At 32.7% G+C, this 9,101-nt stretch overlaps 1 pseudogene; it reads left to right on the forward strand.

Moving 5' to 3' along the window:
* Positions 1 to 695: 695 nt before the first annotated feature.
* Positions 696 to 1,483, forward strand: LOC133199178 (P2X purinoceptor 7-like; annotated as a pseudogene).
* The last annotated feature ends 7,618 nt before the right edge of the window (positions 1,484 to 9,101 follow it).

Raw genomic sequence — 9,101 nt, forward strand, 5'->3', positions numbered from 1 at the left:
TCTAGACAAAAATTCTGTAATATACTGTCATTACTTCAACTGTACATTTCAGTCTAGGTTAAATTATACAATTATTTTTTGAATTCTGAAGTTGATTAGCACAGTCACGGTAGCTCAGTCGGTGGAGCACTCGCTTTGTAATCGGAAAGTCGCGGGTTCTAACTTCTGCTGCGACTTACAGTCGATAAAAATAGGTAGCAACTTTTCCTTTGCCAAGCGTTCGGCACTTTGAAGTGAAAGTTATGGGTCATTCGGATGAGATTCCTCACCGCTCAATGATCATGAGTGCCCAGTAAAAGTCTGAATTTGAAACCCTTCACCGGTATATTGTGACGTCTCTATATGACTGAAAAATTCTCGAACTGGACGTAAAAAACATACATTTATTCAATCAACAAGTAGAGCTTTTTCAAAAAGCTTACCGTCTTTAGCAACAACCTTAAAGCTGAACATGATTCGTAAAAGGAAAAGATTCATCTCTGTCCGCCATATTTCTCTTCAAATCCGCCATTTTAGTTTACATTCGTTTCAATTTTTGAACCGCTATATAAGCCTTTAACTTGGCCACGGTTCAATGCATTTCGGGTTTCAGATTCCACCAGCGTAGGTCAATCCTACATTGCCTTTGTACTCCACATCGAAAATAACATTCGTACGCGTTTGCCACATAAGAAAAAAAGAGCTACCAAAGAAACATGGCAGAAGTTGCACGGGTCAGTGACATACAAACATGCATAAATGTATGTATAAGTTTAATAAATTGTCAGTACAAAGACTATGTAAGATGTGCCCAACACACCTACACCGTGCACGTAGTCCATTCGAACACAACAATGAAATCAGTGTTGGTTTTGCGTTTGACTTAAAAAACAAGCGCTCTCATAACATTGGCAAGGGAGACGTCATTATTTTGGGTGAAATTGAAATTAAAAAAAAAATTTTTTTTGATCTTCAGTTTTGATCTTCAAAACGTGTACTATCATGTTCAATTTTACTTTTAGGCTGCTGTTGACAACATGTCCACAAATGAAATGAGGACAATGCTAAAGAGAGCTATCACAGCTTGCCCTGATTTTATGCAACCTTTTATAATGGGTCAGGAACATGGTACTGGACAGGTTTCAGGTAGTTCCAATTCAAGTGTGTCATGGTGTTCATGTGGGGGATGTCAGATTTATGAGGACGCCCGCATGAACATCTGCTGCAGGCAATCTCCATGCATTACATCAAAGTCTGAATTTCGCAATCTGTGCTTGAGGCATGATGTGCTGGAGATAGCAAATATCTAGAATTGGAGATTCCAAATCAACCAGGACCCTAGCTTTTGCATGTCCGTATTTAGAAATCAGACTTACAGAAATTTTATCTTGTTGCAACATGGTCGTCTTGGTGCTGGAAGACGCATTCCAATACCAGCCTGTTCCCACAGAGAAATGGGGAGTACACTTGGTGCCATTCTGCGTATTCCGATTCAGATAATTAAGATGAACTTACTTGCAGGTGTTTTGGTATGGCATTGATTTTGCCCATATGATACATGTAAATTGTTGAAATGATTGATATTTGTTTAATTATGTCTCTAATGTCAATGCTATCCAAAGTGTTATTTCCGAAATCATGCTTCAATAGTTTTTGTTTATAAATTACCAAACAAAATTCAACATGTGTTGCCTATTTTTTCCTACTTTTCATACATGGTAAGAGAGTCTTCGAGGATGGAACGTTCATTCCAGACAGGTTAGGCTCAGAAGACCTTAAATTTATTTCCTTGTCACTGTTTGAGTACGTGTACAAAGGTTTTCCATAGGTCTCCCTTAAGCACACAGACATTAGTTCTAAATATAAATCAAAGAAAAATACTGTACAATCATGTATATATATTGTAACAATTCAAATAACAATAATAGATGGACAACTATAGGAAGAAAAAAAGATAATAAATCAACTCATGTGGATAAAATGGCTTTAAAAATCTATAATATCAATTAATCCTAATTTTTTTTCTAATCCATAAAAAAGAATTTTTAATAATGAAAGGATCCTTGCCTGGAATATATTTGAAATCTTTTGGACACTTCTTCTCATAGGCAACCCACTGATTGCTACGTTTACCACCTGTGTTTCAGCATAGGGTTTACCATCCTCTCTGACACGCACTGCCCTAACCACATGGTTGTTGTGGTCTAAAACTGCCAACATATTTCGTAGACGATATGAATCATTTGAGAAAGAATTCTGTTTGGGGCAGTAGTGCAGAAGAGTGTGACTGAAGAAGTTTTCCACAGCTCACGTCTGTATGCAATATTTTTAGAAATTCATGGATACTCACCATTCTCTGTTTAAAACTATCTTTCTGTAAAAGAAGAATATAAGCTATTACACACTAGCCCTACCCTTCAATGAGTGACTATAACGTCTTTCAACTTTAAACAAATTTATACTACTCATTGTTCCACCTTTACCTTAACTCCTTGTATGCTGATGAATCCTTTTGCAGCCACCTAGCCCCTTCTGGATGCTGAAATCCTTCTGGATGATGGCATCTAAACTATATTACAGTAAAAACTTTTTTAGGCTCCAGGTATACCTTCAAAGAATTAATAATCTATACTTTATGTACTTTACAGAAACTTAAATGTATATACATTTATCGTTCTTGGTTAACTGCAAACGTTCCTAAAAATATTTTGGCAAACAAAGCCATGCATGAATTTGTTGACAGCAGTACACATTTTTATAGTAACTAAGTTTGTTTTTAAAGCAACTCAACATTCGAAATTTTTGAAAAAAAATATAATTTTTTTTTCATATCAATGCCATTGAAATTGAGATGGAACTCAACACTAATCAATCAAATGACCTTGACTTTTACATGTATCAATAAGGATTAATTGAAGATATTCTGTGTGAATCTACTATAGAAGTATGTCCTCAAACTGAATTTTGCTGTGGGATTTGTATGTTATTTATCCTATTTTGTATAAATTGCGTTAAAGAGTGGAAAATACCCCATTGTATTGGGTAAGTTGAATTTCTCGTGCAATATTTTCTTAAGAAGTAAAATTCAGACTTGCCCCAGCACTTTATATGTACCAAAGATCACGATGAATTGGCTTGTGTAACAAACATTTCACAATAATTTTGTTTTGCACTTGTGCTGATGCAATTTTTGTGCAACATTTTGGAATTCACAAGTGCCAGTCACGTGATCAACAGTCATGTGACATCACAAAAATGCTTTATAATAATACCTCATCAACCTCTTATCACAAGTTGACTGCAAATTCATACATAGATTACATATTGAAATAAAAATCTAGCTCAAAATAAAATGTATATTTTTAATGCATATTAAGCCTTCGGACCGCCTTAACATAGCTGCGTTTCATATTTTGTTTCAAATAATAACAAGCAAATTCAAAGAAATGTGGTCCCCCGCTTTCGGTGTCTGAGTGGGTGAAATGCCATTATTTATGGTATATTGTGTCAAATATAAAGGAACTATCATATGTCATTCATAAGTAATCACCAAAGCTTTTTTTTGAAAAAAATAGGTCAAACATGAAGGTCAAGGCAAAGGGGTCAATGGTCATAGCATGCTCCAGAACATCTTGTCACAGGTAATGCACATGTCAAATATGAAAGCCCTATCTCTTCTCAATCAAAAATTATAAAGAAAAACAAGATCTTTGAAAAGTAGGTAAAACTTCATGGTCAAGGTCACAGGTTAAAAAATCATAGCATATTTATAAAGGTTTTGTCACAGGTAATGTGCATGTAAAATATGAAAGCTCTGTCTCTTCTCATTCAAAAGTTACGACCAAGGTTTAAGATTTTATGACAGATGGACAGACTGACAGATGGAAGATGAATTAATGACATTTAATGTTCCCTTTCTTTCGCGAAAGCGGTCAACAAATACATCAAATTTGATAAATCTAAATCCAATATTGAAAAAATTCAATGCAAGTTATCTCAGCAGAATACATCCTTTATATTTTGATATCAGTATACATGCATATGAAATATTACCAGGAGTATCATATCTTACAACCACTGCAACACTAACTGGCAACCCTCCTAAAGCTCTCCTCATTTTCTCCATATGGCCTAGAAAATATTTCTCTACTGCACCCTACAGAATATGTGAGTAAAATGAATTAGTTTTACAAAAATAAATGCTGATGTTTACACAGACAGATATGTGAGGAAGAGGGTGTGCGTGTGTGGGTTAGAGATAGGGGGTCTGAAAGGGTGTTTGAATGTATGCGAGGGTGTGTGTGTAAAGAATCAAAAGTATTGTATGAACTTTCTCTCCCCCAAGTCCCATCATTTTGTCTGTAATATTAATCAATTTTGGTTGTTGAGCATTTTGTTAATCAACAATCAAATATGCATAAAAACTGTGTGGTAGTCCGTAAAGTTTTATCAAGATAAAGTGAGATGGTAACAGAATACATGTATTATATACTGTTTTTTTCGCCCTATATCTCACTATGCGGTCAAACATCAATTTCTTTTATGATCGCCCAGTAAAACATTGGAAATGTAGAACTTTAATTGGTATCGATTTATATAGGAAAAATTTTTTAAAGGTATAACAATCAAAATTAATGCATCAACAAACAAATGCTAGTTAATGGTTTATGATTACTTGATATTTTTATATTTAATGGCTAAAAAGCATCAATCAAAAAGGTTTACGTCATTTCAATCATTAAAAGAAGGTAAAATTTTAGGTCCAAAAAATTTTCAAGAAAAATGTTTGATACATGTACGTCTAAATGAATTGACAAATTTACAGTCGGTTGATAAATTTACAATAATATTATACATGAATTCATAATTACATACTGAAAATCATTCCAGAGAAGATTTTCATCATTCTCTAACTCCATTTCCACGTTCTCGTCATTCTCATTCTCTTCATGGTCTTCTTCATCCCAAAAGATATCCTTTAATACCTGTTTACTTCTTCCTCATCCTACAAAAATATTTATGGAAGTAATAAATCATCCTTATATTCAGCTGTATACTATAAACAGATAATGCATTGTTTTGAAAGATAATTATACTCTTAAGCACTTCTTGAAAAAAAAAAGTTATTTATGCTAATTATTTTATAAATAATAAGTGGCAAATTATCTCTGTGTAATTGCTGCATCTACCAGCTGTCTACAGAATAATACAAATACGAGGGTTGTTCGAAAAGTTCGTGGACTGATGCGATAAAATTAATACTATGTAGTCTATGCTTAAAAAAAATTTAATGGACATAAAACAACAAAAGTTAAAGAAATGTTGAAAATTTTAGCTTGATACCTTGAATATTTACCAAATTATCATTAAATAAAACAGATATTATATGATCACCCGGCGCAGTCGCCATTTAGTTATTTTCATGACGTCATTGTTTTTCAATGTCCGTATTCTCTACTTCATACACTTATCTTGATGTTTTTCCTTGAAGTTAAGTAAAGATTTAAACCCGTCTTGTTTATATGATTTTACAATATCAAAAACAGCTGACCTCAATGCATATGATATTGTAAAAATAGATCAGAAAGATCCTCACTTGATTATAACAGCATATTTGCTTGTCGAAGTTCAATGTCTATCACATATGATCAACGTCACTTTTCGACATGACAAACTTTGAACACCCTTACTAAAATCGACAAACTTTTACATCTATCGTCTCTCTTAAAAACAACTACTCTGGATGCATTTTATTTTTTAGTAGTCCATTTAAATATTTCCTAGGTCTATACCAGTTTTTCTAGAGGGTGAAACTTTATAGAATGTTGGAAAAAGAAACCCACTTCCCTTTCTGACGTCATTTCAACCCCATAATTATTTGGACATTTCATATAGAATTTACGATAAAATTTCATAGAACTTACAGAATGGGGTAAAAATTGCAAATTTTATGGTACAATTGTGTTATACCACATGAGAGAATTAACGGGATTTTTGAATGACAAATGCTCATATAAAAGAAAAAAATTCTCATTTACACTTAGGTAGAAAAAACGTAATCATTGAGGTTGCGCCGCCTGGACATACATTGCTTTCAAAAACATCAAAAATTTATTTTAAAAAATTAAACTAATGATGTATAGTTTATTATATAAATAAAAAAAGATGATGCTAATTAAACGTTAAAAAATTCATTGATGTATCTTAAGGTAGAACCCATGTCGGAAAAGTCTTTGTCACAAGATTTTCAAACTTTTCAAAATGATAAATTAGCACTCGCTTATCAGTCAGTTAAAAATATATGGTATGTTTCCTTGTCATTAAATGTAGTGCAGCCTGTGCAACTTGGAATGACAATTTTACACTGCGACTACATATTTTCAGCTATTTTTAGGGGTACTGGTCATAAAGAGAATATAGAAAATCATTAAAATACTTCTTCAAACATTGTCGTTTATAGACTTTATTAACTGTACTGTATTAAGCAATAGTATTCAAGAATAAATTCTTTTTCATTCAATTGACATATAAAAGATTAAGTCCACATTTCAACTGATATAGGCAAATGTGCTCAATATTTTTTTTGAGTCAATATACCACCTAAATTTGTAAATATTTTTCAAAAGTCTTTGTCAGAATGTTCTCAATTTTTAATATGATGAAGAACATACCCAAATAATTATAAAAAGTGATTAAAATATAAACCTTTCCCCACAAACTAATGAGAGACACTCTATTTATTAATACTTCTTTTGTTGACCTTTTTGCACTTACACAGGATAATTATTAAATGACTGTTTTGGAGTTACATTCAGATTTACAATGTGAATATTTATCAAAAAATGTAATTTTATTTTATTTAAAAAAGATAATATTTTAGGTAAACATTATTATTATTATACACCAACCATTATGAATAATTAACAAATAATTATGAAAAGGAATGCACGTCATTCCATGATAGACATTACAAAATTTACATGCAATCTTTAACAAATCTTTGACTCAGACACATTTCATCAAAATATCGTATTATTTAGATTTCTTAGGATTTTTTTTAGCATTCCTTCAAATAGTTGCATGCTATTCACATTAACACAATTGATTAACTTAGTTAATGAGACAGTCTTGGATTAAAGCCGTAAAGTACGGGAAAAAGGAACATTAAATTAATTATGACGTCATAATGGATCTAGCACCAAAAAGACGGACTAGACTCATATACTCAATATGACGTCATACGACGTAGGTTCTACCTTAAGCGGTTTTAATTTTATGGCGCTAGTCCACGAACTTTCCGAACAACCCTCGTACACATAAGGATATACTGACAAAAAGTTATCGATACAAGAGCCCCCCTCCCCCCCCCCCTTTTCCCCTTGCCAAATTTATGACAAGACAATAATGCAACAATTCTTTTAATATTTATTTTCCCTATAATTAGTGCATCTTAAAATACATAATAAGTATAATCAATGTAACTTAGCTTCTTATTAAGAGATTTTCACCCTTTGTAAACTTTGCAATAGACTATCCCTTGATGGATCAAAGTTTCTGTCACTACTTTCGCTTTCAATTTTTGTCGCACATGCGCATCTCAGGTTTACGAGAACTTAGAGAAAATGGACATCCACAGTGCGTGCCACTTATGAAAACGCGTGTTTTTTTTTTTTTTTGCATATTTCAGATTATGTGGATAAATAGTTTCTTGTACACTTTATTTCTTGAACCTACCTTTCATGGAAACTTTGGGGGGGGGGGGGGGTTCTAAAGCAACCTAGCAAAGCTTGCGTCGAAAAAAGGGCACGTTAGTGCGAATTTCAGAATGAAAAGGTTTGTTAGAGCTCTCTTCCTTTTTATATAGGAGGATATTCTTTATATGTGGACGAAATTTACGGGAAAGTTATCTCTTGGGGTATATACTTTTTGTGTCTTCTTCTGTTTTAAGTAGTTTGTTTTTTTGTTTTGTTTTTTCGTGTTCCCTTGTGTGGCCTCTTGTAGTTTTGTTTCCTTCGGTAGCTCAGGTGAGAAAACAATCAGGCGTAACGAAATCGTATGGTATACCCCAGTGCAGATATTGAAGAATGGTGAAACAAAAATGGTGTTTGCCTATTTACGAATCCTGTTAAGCTTTACCAGTTTACCATTTCACATTGGTCTAATAAACATTTATATTTCAATCCCGATCTAAATTCAAACAATCAAAATTACCAGAATTCTAAATAAATAAGTAAAGTGATAATTGATTTGCAAGATTATTTATAGGTTAATTTTTTCATTCAACTCATTTTTCATTGTTTTGGTAGCACTGGAAACACCAGTCAGAGTCATTTCACCTTATTATTTCATTGTAAATAAATAAAACACCATTTTCAATCATTGTTATCTTTATTCTGTTTTGTATTCCTCTGATATAGAAATCTCAGGTTGAGTCTCCCCCGAATCTGACTGTCCCAAGAGCAGAATAGAGTATTATTCCCCTCTTGGGGTAGCAGTCTTATTACAATAAGGTCTCTTCAAGTGGAATAACAATCTAAAATAATCTTCCACAGTGTCACCAATCTTTATATACGCATATACATATTAATGCACATTTTCTTGTCTGTAATATCTGAAAATAAGTCTACACGAAAGTGTAACCCGTAATGGCCCTCTATACACTAAACAGACATGCTTTAGCATAAAGATAATTAAATTAAACGGTATAAAGGTGTAAGTGCCGAGTTTGTCGATTCCCTTTTCAAACTAGGGTACCACTTATTTACTCCAAAGAGAAATATTCAAAGACAACGAAATATTGAAAAACAGTTGCTCTTCTCAGTGGGTAAACGCATGTAATTATTAATGTTATTTATCTTGGCCTAATAAAATGTAAAGAATGTTAGCTTTAATAAAAGATTGAGTAATGAAGAGTTCTTTCAGTATGTTTTCTTTAGATCTAACGGCAGATCTCACTGATTGTCAAAAACCCACTGAATTAGAATTTCTTAGTGTGCAGTATACAGAGGGTTCTCAAAACAGGAAATGGACATTGATTTGAAATGTACCTGAAACTAAAATTGTTAGAAAAATAAATTAAAAACATGTAAGTTTTCCCAACAAATTAAAAAAAAATATCCACC

This window comes from Saccostrea echinata, unplaced genomic scaffold, assembly GCF_033153115.1.
Source record: "Saccostrea echinata isolate AGI-Se365-2 ecotype Australia unplaced genomic scaffold, CSIRO_AGI_Sech_v1 ptg000033l, whole genome shotgun sequence".
NCBI lineage: Eukaryota > Metazoa > Mollusca > Bivalvia > Ostreida > Ostreidae > Saccostrea > Saccostrea echinata.